Source organism: Ochotona curzoniae, unplaced genomic scaffold (assembly GCF_017591425.1).
Source record: "Ochotona curzoniae isolate NIBS_2020 unplaced genomic scaffold, NIBS_Ocur_1.0 scaffold_4701, whole genome shotgun sequence".
NCBI classification, from domain to species: domain Eukaryota; kingdom Metazoa; phylum Chordata; class Mammalia; order Lagomorpha; family Ochotonidae; genus Ochotona; species Ochotona curzoniae.
In genome coordinates, this window is record NW_024467122.1 from 78237792 (window position 1) to 78262517 (window position 24726).

Genomic DNA, 24726 nt, shown 5'->3' on the forward strand with positions numbered 1-24726 from the left:
TTCATGTTTCCCCATGGCTTCCAAAGCCTCTTCTCTTACCTCCTCTGCCTCTCCTCTTCTTCACTCCTCTCTAACCTGAGCCTTAGCCACAGGGACCAGTGTGCAAGTCCCAGGTTCTGCACCCTGTCTGTCACTCCCTGGCCTTCACCTTCACCAACAGCTGCCTCTTCTGAGGAGATGAGGCTGAGCACATGCTATCGTCATTCATGATCACCTTCATCTTTCATTGTTCCTTCCACCTCCCCACAGATGGATCCCTTGCTTGGCGGGCAGACGTGGTGGCTTACTCACTGTCACAGCCTCCTAAGCCAGCATGGTGTTGGACATCGCAGGGAGAGGCTCAGGTCATCAAGGAGGTTCTCCACCTGCCCAGCTTCCTCAGAGCATCTTGGTGTTTTCTCACCAGGTCACCTAGAGGTGAAAATTGATAAACCAGGGAGACTGTCTAAGGTTAACAGACCCACTTTCTTGAAGAGCATTTCCATTCATCCCTTCCTTCCCAGAAGGACTCTGATGGTCCCAACGGAAACACTGGAAAGAAGCAGGTGTGGTTTGCTAGAAAATGGGGGAGGAGCCAGGGCAGAGCAGGTGATGCGTGAGGATCTGCTGTGAATGGGCACTGCGAGTCCAAGATAGACAGGTTACGTGGGACAGTGGTGGATCCGGACAGCCACATCCCATATGGCTCTTCCATGGTCCAGCATGGCAGCTGTGAGCTGGGGTGGAGACAACAGGTGGACATGACAGCATCTCAGACATCACAGGTTTGAAAAGCCCTTCCCAGCTAATTGGTCCTAGCCTCTGGTTCATGGTCTGCATCTCACCCAGCCCTTCTTGAGCATGGCTGTCATCAGAGAGCCTTTGTAGAACACCTTTCCTGATGAACTCTCAGAAAAAGAACACTGGCTTATTTCTATCCTACTATCAATGTATACGCAGGAACCTAGTTTTAAATTTTACTTGCATTCAAGTAGTATGAAGCTGCTTCCAAAAGTTCATGTAGTGGTCAGCATTGTGGTGTAACAAGTAAAGCTGCCTCCTGCAGTGCTGGCACCCCATACTGGCTCCACTTTGAGTCCTGGCTGTCCATATCTGATCCAACTCCATGCTAATGTGCCTGGAAAAGCAGGAGAGTAGGGCCCAAGAGTTTGGAACACTGCTACCCACCGTGGGAGACCTGAAAGAAACTCCTGGTTCCTGGTTACGGCTTTGTCCATCCATGACCATGGTGGCCATCTATAGAATGAACCAGTAGATGGAATCAATCTCTCTCTCTCTCTCTCTCAAATACATAAATAAATCTTGAAAATAAACTTCATTGGAAGAGCAATCATCTGACCTAGCAGTCAGGACATCAGTTAAGACACCCCCATCGCACATCAAAATATCTTGGCTCAAGTTCCAGCCCCACACCTGATTCCAGGTTCCTGCCAATACACACCCTGGGAAGTCACAGGCAACGGCTCAGGTAGTTGCGCCCTGGTCACTCATGTAAATTGACATGGTTGAGTTCCTGGGTCCGGGGTCTTGCCCTGGACCATTGTAGGCACTAGGAGAATGAAGCAATAGATGGCAACTCTCTCTCTCACTCTAGTTCCCAAATAAAAATAAATAGCAGCTTAAAATTCTCATTCAAAAAAAAAAAATCCAAAGTTCCTCGAAGTCCATGGAATTTACATATTGAAAGGTAAATTTAATTTTGGTATAAATAGATTCTAAAATGCATGCACATTTTTTCAACAATATGCACTTCCTAGGAGCTTTTTACAGACTTATGTATGTGAATTTCAAACATTTTTTGTGCCAACATAGCTCCTCTTTTCATTCTAGTCTCCATGTAGTGCATTTGCTTTTGAGCCTGCCTTAAAATCCCAAGATTTAGGTCATTTCTGGTATATTTGAATGTGGACTTTTTTTTCTTCATATATCTCAAAAATTGAGACACTCAGGCTCAAGAATCCTTATCTTTTACACACATTTGTGGAAAGTTATCTCAGAACTTTCACTTTCCCGCTGCTGCTTAAAGCTGCCGACCAGCACGTCTGCCCTATGACAACGGTAGAGTCGTCCTGGGCTTGATGCAAAGATTACGCCAAAGGTTTGTTCCAAATCCGCTCATTCCGTCTGACCTGCAGGAGCGTGTCTGCTCCCTGGTCGCCCCACCCTGCCTTCTGCCAGTGGCGTAGAGCCGAACCCTTTGATGAAAGAGCAGGGTTTGTGGGGACGTCAACTACAGTCTATCAGAGGAGATCAGGCAGCCGTCTGCAAGTCAGATGACAGAAGGAGGGATCAGGCCAAGCTCAGCTGAGCGGATACTGTGCAGAGCAGGCTCAGGAGGAATGAGTCATTGTGACCAGTAGTTTGGCTAATAATCCCACACGGGTCTCACCATCTGTATGCTCAGGGGAGCACAGTAATTTCCCAAACACCCATCCGTCCCAGGCAGAAAATTCCAATCAAATGGTGGAACCACCCGGGCATGCGAGATCCCATGACATTTGGCAATAATTTTCCCAGCTGGGCCGTGTCCAGCTGTGCAGCGGATGGGCGTAGATGGAGAGCAGACCGCATGCCTTACCTTTAATCATGGCATGATGAAAAGGTTCTGTTGCTGAATGGCTGATCTGCCTGCAAACATCATTTCCTTCTCATTGAAAGTGAAATATACATTGTCTTTTACCTCGATATGCATTTTCTTCTTTAACTTGTGGAGTGACTGGCATCTCCACTGGCCCATCTCCTACACCTTCTGTAACTCATGGGATGTCTCCTTTCTATCTTGAGGCAAAAATATTGCTTCCAGGACTAAGTCCTTCCCACACACGGCACTTTGTTTTTGAGTTGTCTGGTTACAAATGCAGATTCCTGGGCTCCATCCCAGACCTTCCTGCAGTCTTAAACATTGTGATTCAGAAAAGTGAGTTTCACAGATGCAAAGGTTAGACGCTTTCAAGATGTCACATCCTGGATATAGGATGGCATGGCCATCGGTGAAAACTGGTTATTGGTTGTTTATAAAAAATGGTAAAACACAGACTTTTGGAATTGCTTCCTGAGTGGCATTCTTTCTTCCAAACAAATTGATTGTGTGACGTGTGTGTGTGTGTGTGTGTGTGTGTGTGTGTGTGTGTGTGTGTTTGTGTGTTAAGCTCAGTCCTGGGACATGGGAGTAAAAGCAAATCGAAGAGCCTGCCCCTTTGGCACTTATATCTTACGGTAATGGGCAGCTGGGGGAAGCTCTCGCCATTCAGTGCCCAAGGTCCCGCGCCTTCTCCAGCGGTGCCCTTCCCCTGTGTTGTAATCTGTGCTGTCTTCCTTTTTCAAAGCCGGTGGCTGGTGGCATTGTGGAGGGAACCTAGTATGAAATGCAGGTGCTTGGTCCCTGACCTTGTGTTCGCTGCGGCACCTTCCAAAACCCCAAGGCAGACAGCTCCTTCTTTGTTCTGGGCAGAACCCCAACTGGCTTCTCCAGGCCCCAACCCTGCAGAGGCAGGGAGAAAGCCCACCAATCTTGTGCCTACGCATGTTATTTCACAACTGACTGTTGGGAAGCCAAAGCCTGGATGGGGATAATAAGCCCTGCCCATGTGGGTCCCCACAGGGACTCCTCAAGGACAGATTTTAGCCTCTTATGCATCTTAGCCTTGTCTTAGACCTGCAACAGCCCTTCTCACTGCCATCCAACATGAGTGCCCACTGATGTGCCACTGGGCAGCCAGAGGCCAGGATGTGATGTGATCTACTACAGCCATATTGCCACCAGGAGGGAGACCGGCTTGAAAAGGAAACTTTCAGAGACAACAGGGTCAGAGCAGACAGAAAGCAAAAAAATGCTGTTCTTCATGTCCTCTCTAAGTCCCTGGACCAAACCAGCCCTGATGCCCGACCTATTCTTCCAGCTTCCAAGATACAAGATCCAATAAACTCCTTTATGCTTTCCTCTGTCTTGAGCTGGATCTTCTGTTCCTTGACTTTGGATAGAACTTAGGTGAGAGAGTATCCAGCCTCTGAAAACACGGCCTTAACAGCATTAAGCTGATTTGGGGACAGCAATTGATTTGGAAATCGTGCAATTTGGAAAATTTGGAATTTTTCACACTACGCACTTCCCATGTCATTTTTGAAGATTGCTCACACAGAAGAGGTTCTGTTCCCAGACACGTAACAGCCACCGGCTGACCGCTGAGGAACGTGATCCACTGCCAAACATTTCACAGACGAGGTCCGCATCCCCGACAAAGGTCACTCCTGAACTCTGAATTCAAGAAGCCAAGATGGGAGGCTCACACCCTGCGGGCGTCAGGAGTGATTGTTCCTTCAATAAACAGACAGACGATACAAAGGATCCCGGAGGGTGTGAGAAGCAGATGGAGAAAGGCAAGCTTTGGCCAAGGCCAGGGACACTTGGTACAGACCAGGATGCTCAGCTTTTCCCGAGCAGGGCACAGTCCCACGCCTGCCCCATGTGGATCGAGGTCCCAGGCCTGCCCCGTTCACCTGTCCTGTGGGGCACATTCGCGGGCAATAACCTCCCTGGTTCTCTCCCAGACGCCAACCGACCCAGCCTAGAAGCAAGAGGGAACTCTCCGAAGGCCTCTGGTCGACCTTTCCTTTCAGCGCCTAGAGTGGACATGGCGGTTGGGGGAGGCGACCCCCTCCTCTCCTCAGAGTCTGTGCACGCACGCCAGGATGCAAGCCAGAGGGCCTGCAGCCGGCTCCAAGGATCTAAACAGCGGTGCTGTTTAGATAAAGATAAGCAAAGACACGGCTGCCCACACAGCCCGCCCGCCTCCATCTTGGCTCCCTTTATCTGTTGGGGCTTGGAGGCCCAGCTAAATCCCGAACCTGATTTTGATCCTCTGTAACTCTGATTCCTCGGGCGCGTGATGGGATGGGGGTGAGGGTGGGGTGTCTGTTTTTCTTACAAGAAGTAGTTGGGGAATCCTCAGAAGGTCTCGGCAGTCAAGACAGGGGAGGTGCCACCAGGTGGTCAGCCAACTCCTCTGTGTGTGAGGGCATGGGGGAAGGGACAGAGGTGGGGGATGGCCTAGGTGCCTCCCCAATTCCTGCTGAGACAACAGGGAGGCTTAGCAGCCAGAGGGAGCAGCCATTGTGTCCTCCGCAAGGGCTCGGAGTGATGGGCATTTAGGGACTTGGTGGCTGGCTGGGGTCCTGTGTCAGAGCATCTGCCCAGCTACCCCAACTCAGCCCACAGGGAGCCTCTGACAGGCCAGCAGCTGGTCCTCCTCCTCCTCAGCTGAGGCGCCTTCACCCCAGCTTGCTCGCTCAACCAGGCTCTCTCCCCTATACCTTCCTCAAGCTGTCCACTGCCGTGGAAGTTGAGGGCACTCTCAGAACGTGGTGTTAAAATGGAACGAAAAGCAAAAATGTATTGTGGTGAAAAACAAAACAAAAATCCACACATACTTCTTCAGACAAGGCGTTTGCCACGAGGCTTAGATGCATGAATTTTTAAAAATGTTTTCACCAAAGCCAACTTCACTGTGCCTTCTATTTCTACGAACCTTTGGAAAGTTCATCGAAGCCTTTCGTTTAAGGATGTTTATATAGATGTGGGTTTCCATGAATCAACGTGGTTTGGCCCCAACAGACCATCAGTTCTAGGAAGAAAGGGACCGTGTCTGGCTTTACTTCCTGCTGTATCCCTAACACGATTCTTGGATCATGGAAGATGTCCAAATGATCTGCGGAACCACTGAACAAATGAAGGAGTGATTGATCCTACTGCCTCACCTGAGAACAAACACTGAGGCCAGTGTGCAAGACTCTGCAAGGCTGAACGCATAATCCACAGGGCAGGTGCCCACTCGGGTCCTCAAGGTCCGCTAGGATCCAGTCCTGGTCAGCAGTAGATGCTTAGGCAAATGACATCACTTTTTCTTCAGATAGCAGGTGCAGTCATCTGCAGGTGCTGGGTTGAGTATGACTGAGATGGAGACGACGGGGTAGGCACTGGGAGAGGGATCTGCAAGGCCCAAGTGAAGGCCCAGTTCAGGATGAAGACTGAATGTGGAGCAGTACCAGCCACAGGGACTGAATTTTCCCAGCAGCTTCCCACAGCCAGGGACAAGAAGGAGGGGCGGAAATCCTGTGATTGAAAGCAGGTAGTAGCAGGGTGTCAGTCTGGAATAGGGCCTGGGACCTGCAGTGAATAAGTTACTGTGTTACTCTTTTGAGAGAAGATACAAGTTAGGTTTTTTTGTTTGGTTTTTTTTTTTTGGGGGGGGGGTGCTCATAGAATGAACCAAGCACAGATAGACCAAGTTTCTGCAGGTAGAAGGCAGGAAAGGAAGCAAGCCACAGATGACAATGGAAATGACTTAGGCAAGGGAAGGCCTTCCCAGGGACAGAAACCAATTCAAGGGCCACATGTAACTGAAGAAAACGTAGGACTTTGATGACAACTAGTTCTTGAAAACTAATAGGGAACACAACTGCAATATAAATGAGTGGAAAAAAAAATGAGTGGCAACTTGAAAATGTTCTCCTTCCAATCCACAAGAGAAGAAAGTCATTGGTAGACCAGGGGCGCAGGACGTGCACAGGAAAGGGAGAAAGTCGATCCTTAAGACATGAGCATCAAGTGATGAGTCCACCTGCCATCACTTTGGAGAAAAGATAACGCCTTCCCCACCATGATACGGAGAAAACTGGCCAAGCCGTTTTGTTTTTCTTCTGTCTTTAATCAGCGAAGGTCTCTATGTCAGACCTACCCTATGGTTAAGATATCAAAATAGGGCCCGGCGCGGTGGCACAAGTGGTTAAGGTCCTCACCTTGCACGCCCGGGATCGCATATGGGCGCCGGTTCTATCCCGGCAGCCCCGCTTCCCTTCCAGCTCCCTGCCTGTGGTCTGGGAAAGCAGTGGAGGACGGCCCAAAGCTTTGGGACCCTGCACCCGCGTGGGAGACCCGTCGGACCGGCATAGCATCAGCCGTTGCGCTCACTTGGGGAGTGAATCATCGGACGGAAGATCTTCCTCTCTGTCTCTCCTCTCTGTATATCCGCCTTTCCAATAAAAATAAAATTTAAAAAAAGATATCAAAATAAATGTCAAGATAAATGAGAGATATGAATGTCACAGAGAGAAGTCCACAAATGGGGGGGGGGGGAATAAACCTTGAGGAGACTATACTGAGTGAAGGAAGCCAGTCACAAAACAGAGATAGTGTGTGTGATTTCACTTACACCTGTAGGAAGGACTTGGGGCAGTCAAAAATCATTGACAACAAATGCAATGAGCGGTGGTTTCCAGGATGAAGTCACTGTTGGGATGCAACTGATCAAGTGGCTGCCTGCGATGCCTTCATGCTTGCAATCCAGCTTCCTGCTGAAGAATCCTGGGAGGCTGTGGAGGAAGGCCCAATCCTCGGCTCTTGCCACCCATGTGGGGGGCCAAGAAGGAATTCCTGACTCCTGGTTCTGGCCCAGGCCCAGTCCTGGCTGTGGCAGGCATTTGGAGAGTGAATCAATACATAGAATCTCATTCCCTCTCCCTTTCAAGTGAGTGAAAATAAATAAATAAAATAAACATTTTTTTTTAAGTCAGATATACAGAGAGGAGGAGAGACAGAGAGGAAGATCTTCCGTCCGATGATTCACTCCCCAAGCCGTTGCAATGGCTAGAGCTGAGTCAATCCAAAGCCAGGAGCCCAGAGCCTCTTCCAGGTCTCCCAGACGGATGCAGGATCCCAAAGTTTCGGGCTGTCCTCGACTGCTTTCCTAGACCACAACCAGGGAGCTGGATGGGAAGCGGGTCTGCCTGGGTTAGAACCGATGCCCATATGGGATCCCAGTGCATGCAAGGCAAGGACTTTAGCTGCCAGGCTACCACACTGGGCCCAAAATATTTTTCAAGAATAATGCTGATAGCTCCACAACACTATGACTATATTTGATACCACCAACTAACTATACACTTACAAATGGCTACAAGGGAGGCCAGCTTCATGGCACAGTAGGTTCAGCTTCACCTGCAGCGCCATCATGCAATATAGACACCAGTTCCAATCCTGGCTGCTCTACTTCCCTTTCAGCTCCCTGCTTGTGGCCTGGGAAAGCAGTCAAGGACGGCTCAAAGCCTTGGGACCCTGCACCCACATGGGAGACCCAGAAGAGGCTCCAGGCTCCTGGCTTCGGGTCAGCTCAGCTCCAGCCATTGTGGCCACTTGGGGAGTGAATCAATGGATGGAAGAGCTTCCTCTCTGCCTCTCCTCCTCTCTGTATATCAGCCTTTCCAATAAAAATAAATAAATCTTTCTAAAAAATCTATTTGGATATTTAAAGGAAAAAAATGTATTTAAAAAAAAAGTTGCCATTTTATTCCATTCTTTTATTCCAAGGTATGGAGAAATTTTTTTCTAATGTAGCACCAAGTTGATAATTTGCTATATAAGCATGTTAAACTTCTATAGGGAAAAAAAAAATGTTTAAAGTTACAAGACAAGTAGGGACAAAGTCTTCCTGAGGGGACAAGCAAGGGGGCTAATAGGTTTAAATAACTTTTTAAAAAAGATTTATCCATTTTTATTCTTAAAAACAGATTTACAGAGAAAGGGAGAGACGGAGAGAGATCTTCCATCAGCTGGTTCACTCCTGAATTTGCTGCAATGGCAGGAGCTGAGCTGACCCGAAGCCAGGAACAACTTCTGGGTCTCCTATGCAGGTGCAGGGCCCAAGGACATGCTGCTTTCCTAGGCCTTAAGAGCTGGATGGGAAGTGGAGCAGCAGGGATTAGAACCAGCACCCACATGGGATGCCAGCACTGCAGGTAGAGGATTACCTGTCATACCACCGCACTCTTGAAAATTCACAGACACCTAGTAATGTGTATGTGTGGCACACAAGGGCCATTCAATGAAATACACAGATGCTGTAAGCAGACAATTTACATGAGAAAAAACTAAAACCGTGAAGAGATGCTTTGCTTCCCCATACTAGCACTGAAACCTGATCACTTTCTACATTCAAATAAAAGAAAATTTAAGAACATCACGAGTACCACACTTAGGTGAGGAAGTGCCGAAACAGGCATTGCTGTCCGCTGGGGGAGGAGCTGTCATTGAAACTTCGTTGCAGGAAGGTCATGTGCCAATGTGCATCCAAAGCCTTATGATGCACCCTTGACCAGAGGTTACTTTTTGGGGTTTATCCTACCACTCCCTTTGAGTGCTTATCCAGGGGCTATTCAGTCTTGTTTGGGGCTCCCAATTAGAAGGCATCTCGTCCCATCAAAGGAGTGGCCGTGAGTCCTGTCAAGCTGCCGCTTAACAATCATGCGAAGGAATCTTCGGGGACATGCGAGGTGATTCTGCACCACTTGCAGGTGGCTGAGGTGATTACAGGACAGCGTGCCTGAGCGCTGTGCTTTACGATTTCACGCTTTCTTCAGCGGGTTCCCTTCCTAAAACACGTCTTGATTTCTGGTCAGAAGGTGCCAAGTAAACACGGTGTTACTGTTTGGGGACACACGTTTCATATTCTGAAATCCTGCAGGTTTCAGAGTTGAGCAGCGTGTGGGTACACATGGGGACACCCACAGTCACTCCTGTGCCAACCTCTCTGCAACCACCAGGCTCTCCCCAGTTTACTCCTGGAAAGGAAGAATGGAGGGGTGAGGAGTAAGAGAATGGGCACTCCGAGGTTCCCACTTTCTTGAACCCCAGTCCCTTCAGGTCTGTTGCCGTGAAGCCACTTGAGGGCGCCTTCCTGCTGTGATGGTGACGCAGGGGCCAAAGGGACCTGCTTGCAGAGCATGTGTCTGCTGGAGCTCCAAATGGCAAGCCCAGGGAGCCTGGTGTCCCCACAACCATGCCCCTGCCCCCGGGAGGCGCTGTGCTCCGTCCACTCTGGTCTCCATGGCACGTGTCCGTTTCCCACCCCACCCCTATTCTTCAGTATTCCTATTCCCTGCCCTTCCTCCCTCTGCCCCAGACATCCCCCTCTAGGATGCCTTCAGTCCTTCTCTCCAGGAGCCTCATAAAAGAAGCTCTTCTGCACCCTCTCATCCTAACTTGCACCCCTCCCCACCTCCCACCTGGCTCAGGGCCCGGAGTCCTTTCTGGCGGCTGCCACAGCCCACAGAGGAGTGTCGTGGTCCTCTCATGCGCTCCACAGTGGCTCTGGGCCCAGCGGGGAATGGACGGTGTTGTCTTCTCCTCACCACCTGACTAAGCAGTGACAAACACGATGGGGGGGGAGGGGAACCCGCACATTCCTAGTCTTATATTCACCTGCCTGTTTGCCTCGTCCGAGGTCGTTCAGGTTTGGTCTGGAGAAGTCCCCCACACCCTAGGCAAGTGGGGCGCCTTGTGGAGCGCAGGGTGTTTGCCAGAGATCCCCTACGGGGCACTGGCCGGGTGTGTCTGGGGTCACAGGACACACCCGACGTGGTTTGCTCCTCCACCGGCCAAGGTGAAGCCTGTCGCGTCGGTGGTGACCAGCGGGACAGGTCAGGGCCCGGCGTTGCCTGGCAACCAAAGCGCCTGGTCCTGGGAAAGCCCAGGCCCCCGGCGAGGAGCGGGGCTCAGGGCGGAGACCGTCTCCAGCCAGTGTCTCAGGGACAGGAAATTCCTCCGGGCGGGATGACCTCACGCTGATGGTGGAGGGCACCGCCCGCGCGGGCTTCACCTGCGAGCCACCGCAGCACCTGCCCAGCCCAGGGGAACTGCAGGAATCTCCGAGAAACCTCCAGGGCCTGGATCCTGCACACCATCAAGCCCGCCCTCCTGTTAGATTTTGGGGGTACTCCCTGCCATGGGTGCTGGGGAAGCCGATCCCTTGCCTTTGGAGGAAACTTGTTTGGGGCAAGGCAGGTGGGAGGCTCCCTGGTGCTGGGGTGGGGGAGAGGGGAGGTTGAGGAGCAAGGGGGGGGGGGCTTAATACAAGGTGACACCTGTCCCCTCACCTCCTTCTCGCATAACCTTGGCTTGCTCCTCTCTCCTACATTCCTCCTCAGGAGAGTGGGGGCAACAGCAGGGACACCTGGGGCACATAAAGAGCAGTGGGTTTCCCACCTATGCTTTCATGCCCTGCCCACTGAATGAATGGACGTGGGCTCCCATTGCGAGATTGAGGTTGAAATTGAGAGGACTCTTGTTCAGTGCAGAGAAATATAGGGCGATTTTAATGGATGAGACTTGGGGGCTGGGAGAGGAACTGCCAGGGGAAATTCTGGGAATTCACATGATCTACGTGAGTCCAGGTAGGAGATTTAAAAAATCTGTTTCATGGGCCAGTCAACAGTATTCTGGTCTGAAGTGAGAATCAAGGAGGTGAGTCAAGGAGTAATCTGAAACCAGAGCTGGTCAGGTGGTGCCAGAGAAGGGCCAGGACCAAAAGAGGCAGGTACTGGGATGTGGCAGGCTCAGTCAGCATGGCCATCCCATATTGGAGTGCCAGCTGGAGTCCCAGCAGCTCCACTGCCATCCCAGTTTCCTCTTGCTGCACCTGGGGGAGGGCAGTGGAAGATGCCCTGAGTGCTTGGGCCTCAGGTGGAGTTCCTGGCTCATGGCTTCAGCCCAGTCCTGGCTAACCCAACAATTTGGGAAGTGAATTAGCAGATCCAAGATTGTGAGGGGGTGGGGGAAAGAAGGAGGGTTCTGCCTTGCAAACAAACACGTAAATGTGTGTGTGGGGGGGGGGGGGGTTCTTCTTCTTCTTTTTTATTAATAAAAAGAATTTTGAGTGTGTTTCTAAAGAGACTGACCAGCAGTTCCAAGAGTTGGCACAGAGCCTGGCAGGTAGAAGCCGTTCTCTAAACAGTTATTGATTGCATAAGAGAGGAGAGCGTGAAGTGCATGTGCTCAAGTTGAAGAACATTGCTGAAGACAGGTGTAGGAGGCTCTGGTCATTCTCTACTCAACCCATTTACTGACAGGAAGGCCCCAAAGCGCCCTGAACCTCTGGGAAGTTACTCTGTTGGATCAAACCACTTAGAGTAATTTGGCTCTCCTTTGTTTTGGTCTAGCAGACATAAAGGAATTCTAGAATCAGGCCCTCTAGAGAGGGGTCTCTGATTTCTCCTTCCACTGGGGTCACAGCAGTACTGCACAGGACGTCCACATCTCACTTGGGGATGCCAGGGTTCGAGTCCTGCCTCTGTTTTCTATTCCAGCTTCCTGCTGATGTGCACCCTAGAAGGCAACAGGTGATAGCCCAAGTATCTGGCCCTCTACCTGCCACACAGGAGATCCACATGGAGTTCCTGGCTCCTGGTTCTTGCATGATCCAGCCTTAGGGGAATTTGAGGGGTGACCTAGCAAATGCATGATCTTTCTCACTAGTGCACCAGTTCTCACTCTCTGCCTCATACACAAATTAAAAAAAAAAAATTAACAATGTATATTGTTCCTATTAAGCCATCAGTGATTAACTATGACTTCTAACTCAATGCATCCTACCAGGGCTGCCATGTTAGGTAATTGCCATTCTCGGTCTGTGTGAAAGCGGACTCAGAAGTTGTGCCTCCTGTCACCTCCAGAGAGCCCAGAGCCCAGGAACGGGGTCCTGAGGATCTGCCATAGACAATTCCTGCAGCTCAGCCACAGATCCAGGAAGCCCAACTCTTCTCTGTGCCTGCAATCTGCTGTTCCCACTGGGGATTCACTTCCTGGGGGTCTCCAGTCCTTGACCTTTCCCTTCCTTATGGAGGTGGGAAGGTAAAGTTCAGGCAGATGACACACCCCTGGGCTCGGCACCTGCTAGCCAGTTTTGAAGGCAGCAGCTATGTCTTGCTGGTGGACCCCTCCTGTTCTCCCAGTTGTTGCTAAACTTAACCACAGTTTGGAGGCACCCGGAAAATCCCTGTCTCTCCCATTAGTGCTTTGATTAGTTATTCTGGGTACCTATATAGTGTACACTCAGATCCACAGGTGCTAACGCACTCACCTTCCTCTCCCGGCCAGATTCAGAGCCTTGCAAATAAGTCAGAGAAACAATTACTCCTGATTTTCTGATTCTGTTAGTCCTGGGAACGCATTTCTCCTCTCTATATGCATCTTGTACCTTCCAAGATTGGGCATCTGCCTGGCCTTAAAGTATTCTCTCTCTTACACACACACACACACACACACACACACACACACACACACACACGGGGTGGGGATTCAGTCCCAGCAGCTAAAATCTTAGCTACTGACTAGTCCTCTTAGGGGTCCCTAGGCCTTACTTCCTGTGTGGCAGGACAGAGGGTGACCCTGTGACCTTGTGGCCCAAACCAGCCCAGCATGCCACCCTCCAGACTCAGCAAAGTGAGAGCACCACCCAGCAAGCCTCCAGTAAATATTTGAAGGACGTTGAAATGGTGATATCAAGCGTATATCTCAATGTTAGACTTTGTGGTTAAATCCCTTGTGCCTGATGTGATGGTTCAGTTAGCTAATCCTCCTCTTGCAAGCACCAGAATCCAATATAGTCGTTGGTACATGTCCCAGCTGCTCTACTTCCCATGCAGCTCCCTGCTTGTAGCCTGGGAAAGCAGGGGAATATGATCCAGGGTCTTGGAATCCTGTACCCGCATGGGAGACCCAGAAGAAGTTCCTGGCTCCTGGCTTTGGACTGGCTGAGATCCAGCCATTGAGCCACTTTGGGAGTGGACCAGGGGTTGGAAGATCTTCTTCTCTGTCTTCTTCTCTGACCAATCTGCCTTTCCAACAAAATAAATAAATATTTTTTAAAATGTTTTTCTAAAAATGATGCAAAATCCCTTGCTTTTCCTAGAAAGTATGTAAATGATATAATCAGCAGTGCTGTAAATAGCACATGCTTTGGCTAGGATAAATTATTTAAGTTCATATAAAGATCTAGAGTTACTTCAAGTAAGGCAAGGCAAGTAGTACCTTACTTTTATTTGTTTATTTTTAAATATTTATTCATTTTCTGAATGGCAGAGTTACAGGGACCTGAGGGGATCTTCTGTACATGGTTCATTCCCCAAATGACAACAGCCAGGGCTGAGTCAGGCCAAAAACCAGAATCCAGAACAGGATCTGGGTCTCCCACCTGGGTAACAGGACTCAAGTACCCAGGCCATTATCTGCTGCTTTCCCAGGTGCATTAGCAGGGAGCTAGAATGCAAACAGAGCAACCAGGCTAAAGCCAGTGGTCGGGTGGGATGCTGGCATTGCAGGTGGCTCCTTCACCATCTGTGCCACATCACCAGCCCTTATTCATTTAATTCTAACACAGAGATAGAGAAGCAGATAAGTCCCATTGGTGGTTCACTCCCCAAATGTCAGCAATAGTCAAGCTGGGCTGGAACAAGCCAGGAGCCAAGAACTTAATCTAGGTCACCCACACAGGGTGCTTGGTCCCGAGTACTTGAGCCATTTGTCTTGGTCAAGTTTCTTTGCTTTAACTAAGGTACCGGAGAGGAGCGTCTTGGGAAGAAAAGGGTTTATTTTGACTCAGGGTTTGGAGGGTCACACTCAGGATCAGGCAGCCCCAGAAGTCTGATAAAAGACGGTATGGCAAAATAGGCTCACCTACTGAATGAATGAACAGAGAGAAAAACCAGGTAGAACTCTGCCAAAATAATCAGTCCTCTCTCAAGAACCGCCTTCTGATGACCTAAAGGTATCCCACCAGATACCATCATTAGGTCAAGTTTCCACTCTTTACCCATCAACCCCACACAAAGACTTTGCAGTTTAAGCCCCTGTGCGAGTTTAGGGAGCCACGTCACCTGCTCCTCCCTATTGCTTGGTAACGGGAAGCTGCAGTTGGGAGTGGAGCTGGGACTCAAACCCAGGCACTCTGATAAGGCAATACAGGAGTCCCAGGTCTTGACTGCTAAGCCAAATCGCTAAGCCTCAATTAGCATAATTTTTCAATTAACATATTTTTTTAAAATATTGGTTTTCTTTATTTGAAAATGACAAGGAAAGACAGAAAAAGAGGGAGTCTCCTATCCACTGGTTCACTCCCCGAAAATAGCCACAATGCCAGGGCTGTGTCATGCAGAAGCTAGAAGCCAGAAACTACTTCTGTATCTTCCATGCAGATGCAGTACTTGGGCTGCTTTCTCAAGTACATTAACAGGGAGATGGATGAGAGGCTGAGCCACTGGGACTTAACCCCACAGTCATAAGCATTGCAGGTGTTGCAAGCTGCATTGCTGAGCCACAACACAGGCCCCTCAGTTAGCACCTTGAGACAATGCAAATGGAAATCAGTGTTAACCTGGTGGGGCAGGGAAGCAGTGGGGGCAGGCAGATTCAGAAGAAATGGTGGGAGGAAAGGTAGATGACTGTGGGTTGGGAGACAGATGGAGAACCAGAAGCACAGAGAGTTGGGGTGGCTGTCTTTGAAGAGGCTGAACTGAGAAGGGAGACGTGGAGCAGAATTTCTGAGGGCACCTGTCATTTGCCCACCCCATTTGTCCCCCAAAACAACAGAAGTGGAATCAGCTCATTCAAATATAGTTAGAAGAGCATGCTGACCTGCCTCCTGTGCTCCAGCTCCCAACGGTGGGAAGAGCAGGCAGCCAAGCACATCATCCTTTCCCGCTCTCGCAGTGGTCCTCCCAGATTGTGGCCTCAGAAACATAAGGCCAGGGGTGCATAGCTTGGAGAATCTGATGACAGTTGCTGCATAAACATTAAATAAAAATAAGTCACATATGCTATGTAGTCTCCCAAAATATTTCAAGCCTGCCACAGCAGCAGGTGCCTGAAGACACATGGCTGGGAGATGGCTAAAGAACCCTTCCCCTGTGGAAGTTTTAGAAAGTATAAATCTGATCTTCTTTCTAGTTCAAATCCAGAAGGATTCTGCAAGTTAGAGAAAAGCTTGGAGATTCCATTTTTAATTGGGTACAGGTGTGACACAGCTCAGCTTGCCCCCATCTTCATGGCTAGAGATGCTAAAGGGGTCCCTCTGCCGCTAGCCCCCACAGCCTGTGAACCAAATGCTCTGAATAATGCTTGCTCTGCTTGGTGTGGACTTGAGTCTGGGCTCTGATCTGGATCAGGGGTGTGCCTGGCAGGTGGAGACCTCGCTCAAGGCAAGGGTCTGCTATCTCTCAGAAGAAGAGACCATGAGGGCACCTTTGAACTTCAACTTTACAGGGGTTGCAGGCCAAGCAGTTTTCTCTAATTTAAATAAGCATCAGGTGGTGCTGGAAGGTCAGCTCTGTTGACCTAAAGATTGGTCCAGGGGGCCGATGCTCCCTGTGCAAATGTGTCTGATGTGGAAGCCATCTCCCACACCCACACTAGGAAATATCCCTCCCTGGTTAAATAACCAGAGGGAGAAGCACCAAGATATACTGCAAGAATGTGGGATTTCACGGCTTCACTCACTCACTCACTGAACTCTCACCCAGGCATGCAAAATGAAAACAGATTCTCTCTTCCTCCCTTTCTATTTTCTTTGAAGATTTATTTATTTTCATTGGAAAGGCAGATTTACGGAGAGCTGGAAAGCCAGGGAGAAAGGTCTTCCATCTGCTGGTTCACTCCCCAAGTAGCCACAATGGTCAGAGCTGAGCTGATCCAAAGTCAGGAGCCCGATGTCTCCTCTGGGTCTCCCACGCGGGTTCAGGGTTCCAAGGCTTTGGGCCATTCTCCACTGCTTTTCTAGGCTGTAAGCAATGAGCTGGATGGGAAGTGGAGAACACAAAGTGGTGTCCCTATGGGATCCCAGCACTGGAAGGGGGATTAGCCAACTAAGCCCTTTTGTGCCAGGGCCCAGATTCTCTTAACCAGTCACGCTTCCTGGTCCTTCCTGAAACAGCCCGTCTCCAAGCGCAAATGGTCCGCTGCCTGTGTGTCTTCTCCAGTACTAGGAGATGCTGTCCTCAGGTGATCTTCAGCTCTCATACTCACCCGTCCCTGCCCAGGTTGGGGGTCCCTGGAAGTCACCTCGCCCTCTGACACACAATTTCCTCCCATGTATGATGGGATGTTAGTAGCTGGCTTGAACCCATGGGATGGATTAGGTGATATTGCATGCACTAGGCACCCCCTCCCCCCGCAGTGCCCAGCACCTGGGTTAAGGGTGCCAAGTCTCGGCTGGAAGGGGCTCTGTGGGAGTGCTGGACCACACACGAGGCCGACTCTGTGAGGTAGAGGCAGCAGGTGGCACCAGGCTGGGCAGGGCAGACATGGTGCTGGGAGGTGAACGGCGGGAGCTCCCTGTGGTTTATGAAGGGGGTGAGGCAGGAGGGGAGGTTGGGGCAGACCCGCCAGGGTTTCGCCTTCAGCGACGGAGGAAACTACACCTCAATTAGAAAGACCCGTCTGGAATGTAGAAAGGTCAGGAACTCTGAGGAAAGCGGCCGCCGTGTCATTTTGGAATTTGTACTTGCACCGTGGAAGCCGGGGCAGGCTGGTGGGTGGGGTGAGAAGGTTTCTGAGTCAGACAGAGCCGGGCTAGAATCCCAGCTCGGCCACTTCTCAGGGAGGAGACAGCCAAGGTTGACTTCCTCAAGGGAGCAGTGAAAACATGACCCTGGACCTTTGGTCATGAGGCAGTGACACAAGGCACCTGACTCCGTTGCTACTCCCATCACATTTGGGCATCTGATCGTGACATCTGATCGTGAACTTCAAGGGGCAGGAAGAGCTTTGCAGAAATTCCAGGTGTCCCCACGGCTTTGCCTGCAATGAAACGTTCCCTTAAAAAAGGCAAGGCATGAAGGCAACAATTCACACAGCCCGAAGACTTTTCTCGTCAGTCCAGCACCTGGAAGTCCACACACCCCTAGAGGAAGGAGGCCCAACGCCCACATCCAGAATAGAATTTCTTTCTTTCTTTCTTTTTTTTCTCTCAGTCCCCTCTTTTCAAGCTCATTCCCCTCAACTCTGCCTACCATTCAACTGCCCAGCTCTCCCCTCACCTCGGGCAATGTTTACGTAGCCACTTGGCATCCCTGCCCCGACACCAAGCTAGATTCTCCCTACTCCACAGAGGCTGCCCAGGGAGTCACAGCCTCTCTGCCCATTGTTCTTTCCTACCCACTCAGGTCAGAAAAATATTTCTTCAGGGGTGAACCCAGCAGCTAAGACCCGTGCAACCCACGTTAGACTGCCTGGGAGCGGTTCTGGGCTCTCATTCCTGCCTCTGACTTCCAGTTAAAGCAGGCCCCATGGGGGGCACCAGTGATGGCTCAGGCGCTGGTTCCCTGCCACCCACACGGGAGAGCTCCAGGCTCCCACCTGGCAGGTCTGCCTGTTGGGACTACCATCTCTGCTCTGTGTCTCCCTCTCTCTTGCTCATAGATGAATGATCTCTCGCTCTCATAAATAAAGTGTTCTGAAAGCATTTATTCTGTAGCCCGCTGTGGTCAGGGCACAGGAGATGCTAGGGTGGACTTTGACGGAGTCAACCTCTTTTGTTCCAATTCCCTCGCCTATCAGCTCTCCCTTCTTGCTGCCGATTCCTTAATTGGCTCCACTCGCCCCGTCACTGTTGAAGTAGGATCCATCTTGTGTCTTCCCTCTGCATTCAGTGAGCTGCCACCAATACTGTCGACCCTCACTTCCGATTCCTACCAGAAGTGTCCTCTTTAACCGGGACTCAAGTTCTACAGGTCTGATCTGTGGGGCTGCCTCTCCCTGCCTGCTCCCTGGATCCCTGGCCTCCTGACCTGCTTCTCCCTGCCCCTTCAGGAGTAGGGGCAGGAAGGAAGTCTCACCTGTCTGACACCCACTTCCCCTCTACAGGTGGCTCCCATTGCTCAGCCTCCAGGTCACCTGGTTGTCTTGTTCTTGGAGTCTACTTGGAATGTCCTGCAGTCTTGGGGGAAAGTCCCTAACAAATGTACACTTTTAGGAGGTTCCCCCAGATGAGAGTGAGATGCTAACCAAAGAGAGGAAACGTGTGAGATATATAATGTACAGCCATTGGTAGGGCTTCAAGACCTTCTAGATATGGAATGTGAGGCAGAGAGAGCAAAGCAAAACCCTGCAGACTCTGAGCCCAGGAGAATGGCCAGCCAATGAGGTATCTCTAAGGGTCCTGAATTGACGTTTGTGGGTGAAGCCACTAATTCAGTTGTGATACTCCATTTGGACACGTTAAGGAGACCAGAGTAGGAAATGAATAAACATGCCACTTTAGTCCTTCCTGAATTATATGTGTTGTGTGTGTATATATATATATATATATACATATATATAAATTTTAAATTGTCTTTTATTCTTTCCCTTTACCTAAAATAAAAACTCAGGTTATGAAGTGGGTGTTTCAGTGTCATGGGTTAAGGCAGCACTTAGTACACCTGTACCCCTCCTAGGAGCTCCAGTTGGACTCCCAGCTGCTCCACTTCTGATCCAGCTCCCTGCTAACGCAGCTGGGAAAGCAGAGGAAGGTGCCCAAGTCCTTGAGTTCCTGCCACCCACATGGTTGACTCCCGCCTCCTGGCCCAAGCCTGGGTGTTGGAAGCCTGTCGGGGAGTGAACCAGCAGATGGAGGAGCTCAGCACTCTATGTGTCTGCCTTTCAAGTAAATAAATAAACCCCTGTGCACTCGCGTGTGTGCACAAACAACACAACAGTCTTGAAGGAGGGAGAGGATGTAGTTTGAAATTAAAGCAGGAACAACAACAACAACAAAAAAAGCTGCATAATCAGAGCTTCACCTTATCAGTATGTCTCCTTCTCTTGGGATTTTTCAAAACAATTATCCTAATTTATGCTTCTGAATCGCAAAAGAAACAGTGACCCTGGAAAGCGCGCCAATAGCAAACCTTCTCGAGCAACCTTTGGATACCCATATGTTAATGGCATACTTGTTTATTTGTGTTGAAAAAAATAATGCAGTCTGACCACAAGTTCAGTAGAAATGGAGTTTAAAAATGAGTTTGCACTGGTGCAAAAAAGAAAAAAAAAGATATTCATGCATCGTTTATAGTAAATATGTATTTTCTGTTAACTTCTTGAAATTGCTCATATACAAAGCTTTCCATTATCTTTAGAAGATGTGTTTATCTGTAAGAAAGAATTGGAGGAAAGAGAGAGGGAGATACAGACTGGAAAGAGATCTGCTGACCGCTGGTTCACTCCCCAAATGGCCACAACAGCAAGGGCAGGGCCAGGCTTAAGTCAGGAGCCAGGAACTTCAACCTGGGTCTGCAGGTGCAGGGGCCCAAGGACTTGGGCCATCTCCCACAGCTCTCCCAGGTGCATTAACAGGGAGCTGGATGGGAAATGAAACTTGAAATAGCACAAGTATAGCATACAGGTCTCAAACCTACGATGCTGTCTCCGCACTCATCTTCCAATTCCAACTTTCCACACACTTCTTAGTGTGGCTTGTGCAATGTATGGATTCATCCTACCTGTACAGAATCAATGCCAAGATCACTGAAATGCGAGGATTCACAGTAGAACGTCTGTTTCCTAATTGTTTCTACAATAAGTTTTAATCCTTGAAATCTGAAACCTGAAATCACAGAAGTCATTCAGTCTGGAAACAGAGAATTACAATTGAATCCAAGGTTTGAAATTTCAACAGAGCATTACATTGCAGCAGAACCACAAGGGAGGCAGGAAAACTCCACGCTCCATGACATGCTGGCTCCAAATGTTTTATGTTAATATTTGCATCTCAGGACCCCAGCCTTTATAGATATGAAAGTATGTAAATCTGCTGCCGCATTCCTTATGGTCTTAAATCAGCCACGCTGGGGCCTCTGCCATGACCAGAACTGAAAGTTATTTTCTGAAGAGAAGAGCTGCAGGATCAAGGAAGTGTCAGGCCATTCATCAGGAGACAGGAGGACAAGATGTCATGGCAAGCCCCAGACTCGTGAAGGACATATTGGGTACTTAACCCTCCACCATAAACCAGCGGGTGCTTCAAACACTTTATGGATCATGTGCATTATCAAAAGCCAGGCGTAGATCTCAGAACATTTTTTGTACCCAGATAAACTCCTATTAGCCTGTTCTATGTCTGGAGAGGAACTGGTCTGAAGAACTAAGGAGGATAAAACATGAGGCTGACAAGAGCTTCCATCTGGGACACGTGACTTCTGCTGAAATGGAAGCAAGAATCGACATCAAGTTCATGGTGGTATTGCGAGTTTATGGGGTCCAAGCACAGACACGCTCGGGTTTAGAATGGAGAAGACTGCACTTGGATATCCAACCTTCTCAGCAGAAAAGGCTGGTGGAGTTCTAGATGGTCATGCAGAAATAAACTTGAACTTCAGAGCTATCCATCTGCACCACAAAGAAGGTGGGAAGGGCCAGCCTGGTAGCAGGCTGCCTGGTGGCAGAATCAGAAGTGCTGGGCCCACGTCGACCCCACCGGAGGCACAGATGGCAGCCTCCACTTTCATGCCTACTTTAATGAACCAAAGAGAGAGTGCTCCCACCTGCTGTTTCACTCCCCCAAAGGCCTTCAATGGCCAGGACTGAGCCAGGCTTAAGACAGGAGCCGGGAACTCAGCCTAAGTCTCTCACGGGAATGGCAGGGATCCCACTGCTTGAGCCATCACCCATTGCTTCCCAGGGTGAGCATTAGCAGGAAGAAGGAATCAGGAGCTGGCACCGGAACTCGAACCCAAACCCTCTGATGTGAAACACAAACATTTCAATGGGCCCACCCTTGGTGCACACACTGAGCTAAAACAGACCTGGCTCACAAGACCTCTAAGGGATTCCATTGGAATTCACTTTAGAATGTTCCTAATTCTTGGAAATAAAATAAAATAAAATAAAATAAAATAAAATAAAATAAAATAAAATAAAATAAAATAAAATAAAATAAAATAAAATAAAATAAAATAAAATAAAATAAAATAAAATAAAATAAAATAAAATAAAATAAAATAAAATAAAATAAAATAAAATAAAATAAAATAAAATAAAATAAAATAAAATAAAATAAAATAAAATAAAATAAAATAAAATAAAAATTTATGTTAAGTCCAAAGTTTAATTTGGGAGTGGGGGCTGGAGGCAGCATCATGGCATACGGTAGGTTAAGCCTCCACCTATGGCATTGGCATGCCATATAGGCGCTGGTTTGAGTCCTGGCTGCTCTACTTCCTGATTCAGCTCCCTGCAGATAGCCTGGGAAGGCAGTGTATGAGGGGAGAGCAATGGAGGATGGTTCAAGTCCTTGGGCCCCTGCACCCGTGTGGGAGACCTGGAAGAAGCTCTTGGCTCCGACTTCAGATTGGCCTAGTTCTTGCCATTTCAGCCATTTAGGGAGTGAACTAACGAATGGCAGTTTTCTTCTTTCTTACTCTCTCCCTCTCTACCTCTCTTTCTCTTTGTAAATTTATCTTTCAAATAAAAATAAAGAAAGTTCAATTTTTGGAAAATTAAAATGGCTTTCTGACCATTCTGAGTCACATTCATTTTGAACCACTGTGTGTGTGTGTGTGTGTGTGTGTGTAGTTGTTACAGCAGAGATCGGGTGCTTTGAGCAATGATAAATATGACCCTACTACCTACTGAGATGGTGGGGGAGGACAGAGAAGACCAATGTAACCTTTAAGGAGCTTGTCGTCCAGCCCAGCACCAGCTAGCCCAATACCTCCACAGTGGGTCAAGTGAAGTGATGGACCCACTGGCAAGGACCTCACTCTGCAAGCAGGCCAGCATCTCTTCCCAGCTCTTCATGTGGAGACCTGTGAAATTAGAACCTGGAAATCAACAAATGCTCTAAGTCATTACTCTAGAGAGAGCTGGTTGTTAAGTACTTACCAGCACAGCCCTGGATAGAAGATGTCAGAGAGAGAGCCCTTTGGATAGAGAGGGCAGTGAGGAGAAGGCCTGTCGGAAGGAAGGAACATGCACACAGAGGCACAGCTCCCCTAGGGCATATCAGCTACACACCCACCAATGTCACCCTCAGGGCCTGGGGGACATAACGCTGGGATCTGATCCCAGGTTGACTAGATCTGGGGTCTGATCACTTGCATGCCTAGCAAGTCTTAAGGTCATCCCTCTTTAAAAAAACAAAAATATTTATTTAGAAGGCAAGATGACAGAGAGAGATCTACCATGCCCTATATATGGCTGCCATGGCCTGGCTCAGCTCAGGCTACAGCCAAGAACCCAGTATCCCATGAGGGTGACAGGGCTCCAAGCACTTGGGTCATCTTCTGCTGTCTTCCCAGGAGCATTCGCAGGGAGTTGGATGGAAAGTGAAACAGCAGAGATTCAAACCCGTGCTCAGATACAGGACGTTGGCATCGCAATTGGCAGCTTAACTGCTGCAGCACGCCCCAGCCCCCAGTGCTCAGAGAACCCCAGTCCTGCTGGTGTGTGGCCCAGAAGTAGGCCAGTATAGTGGCTACCACCTACAATGTCAACATCCCCTAAAATCACCAGTTCGCGTCCCAGCCATTCCATTTCCCACTCAGCAGCCTGCTAATGGCTGGGGAATGCAGTGGAAGTTGGCACAAGTGTTTGCGACTCTGCCATCTCCAGAGGAGATGTGAATAAAGCTCCCGGCTTTGGCCCAGTCCAGCATGTGACATTGTAGCCATCTGAGGAGTGAACCAGCCAATGGAGGATCTGTCTCTCTCTCTGTCATCTGTCCCTCTCTTCCTATCTCTCTGTCTCCCAATATAATTCTGACTTTCAAAATACATAAGTAAATCTTTTAAAAATATATTCAGTATATGAGCATACCACTTCAGCTAGTAAAGTGCCAAAAAGTATGCTTATCTTTAATATGTATAGTGTCATTAGATAATGTGAAAAGCGGAAGCTTTAAAAGCCCTTATGTCTCTTTGAATATGGATAGGTGGACTTGATCTACCATTTCATCAGCAACCATATCGAAAGCTTTGGAATTCTCTCTTTCTAAAGCAAAACCAAATACACCCAGTACTGCTGGTATGCTGCAGGTGCATAGCCTTGCAGTGTGGACCCTGCACACACAATTTGCTGGCACTCATTCCATGAAGCATTCAAAAGGGCTTTGCCATCAAGTGAAAGCCATTAGCACTGAACTTCGAAGACATTAGTGAAAGAAGCTATACGCAAAAGACCACCTATGGGAAGGCTCCATTTGTAGCAAATGCCCAGGAAAGCAAATCCACAGACAGAAGGTGGATTCCCGGTTACCTGGGTTTGGAGCTGGGCAGAAGTTACTGCAAATGGGCACCACGGTTTCCTCCAGAAGAGAAAGTGTTAGAAATGTTCTAAAATTAGCATCTGTGCCATTCCAGCAGTCTACGCAAAACCATTGACTTCTGCATGTACAACAGCTGCATTCATTGATGAATAAATTACGCTCCAATATAGCTACTAAAAATATCAACAAAATGTCAACATAAAAACTATTCCTTAAAAATAACCTCTTCTGCCTTCCTCCTCCTTCAGTCCCATGAGGAGATAAATGACTTGAATGCAGTCGTTACTCTAAAAAAAAAAAAAAAAAACTATATATGAGATCCATAGTAAGTTCATGAAGAATGGAATTAAAGGACAAATTTTGTTTCCACAAGAAAAACAAACACAAAACAACAAAAATCTTTGGAAATCCATGCAAAACTTTTTTCAGGACACCGATTTCCATAGATGTTTTGAAGATTCCCCCACCTCAAGTTATTTTTGCCCTGAAATGAATGTATATTTAAATTCCACTTGCCCTGAATCTAATTAAATATCCTATAGTCATCACCTGTGGTTTGATGTAATTTTATTCACCTTAAAGTCCTCTCGGGCCTGGCAAGGCAAAGAAAGAAGAGGGGAAATGAAAGTTAAAAATTTTTGTAAAGAAACAAAAGGCGGCCAGC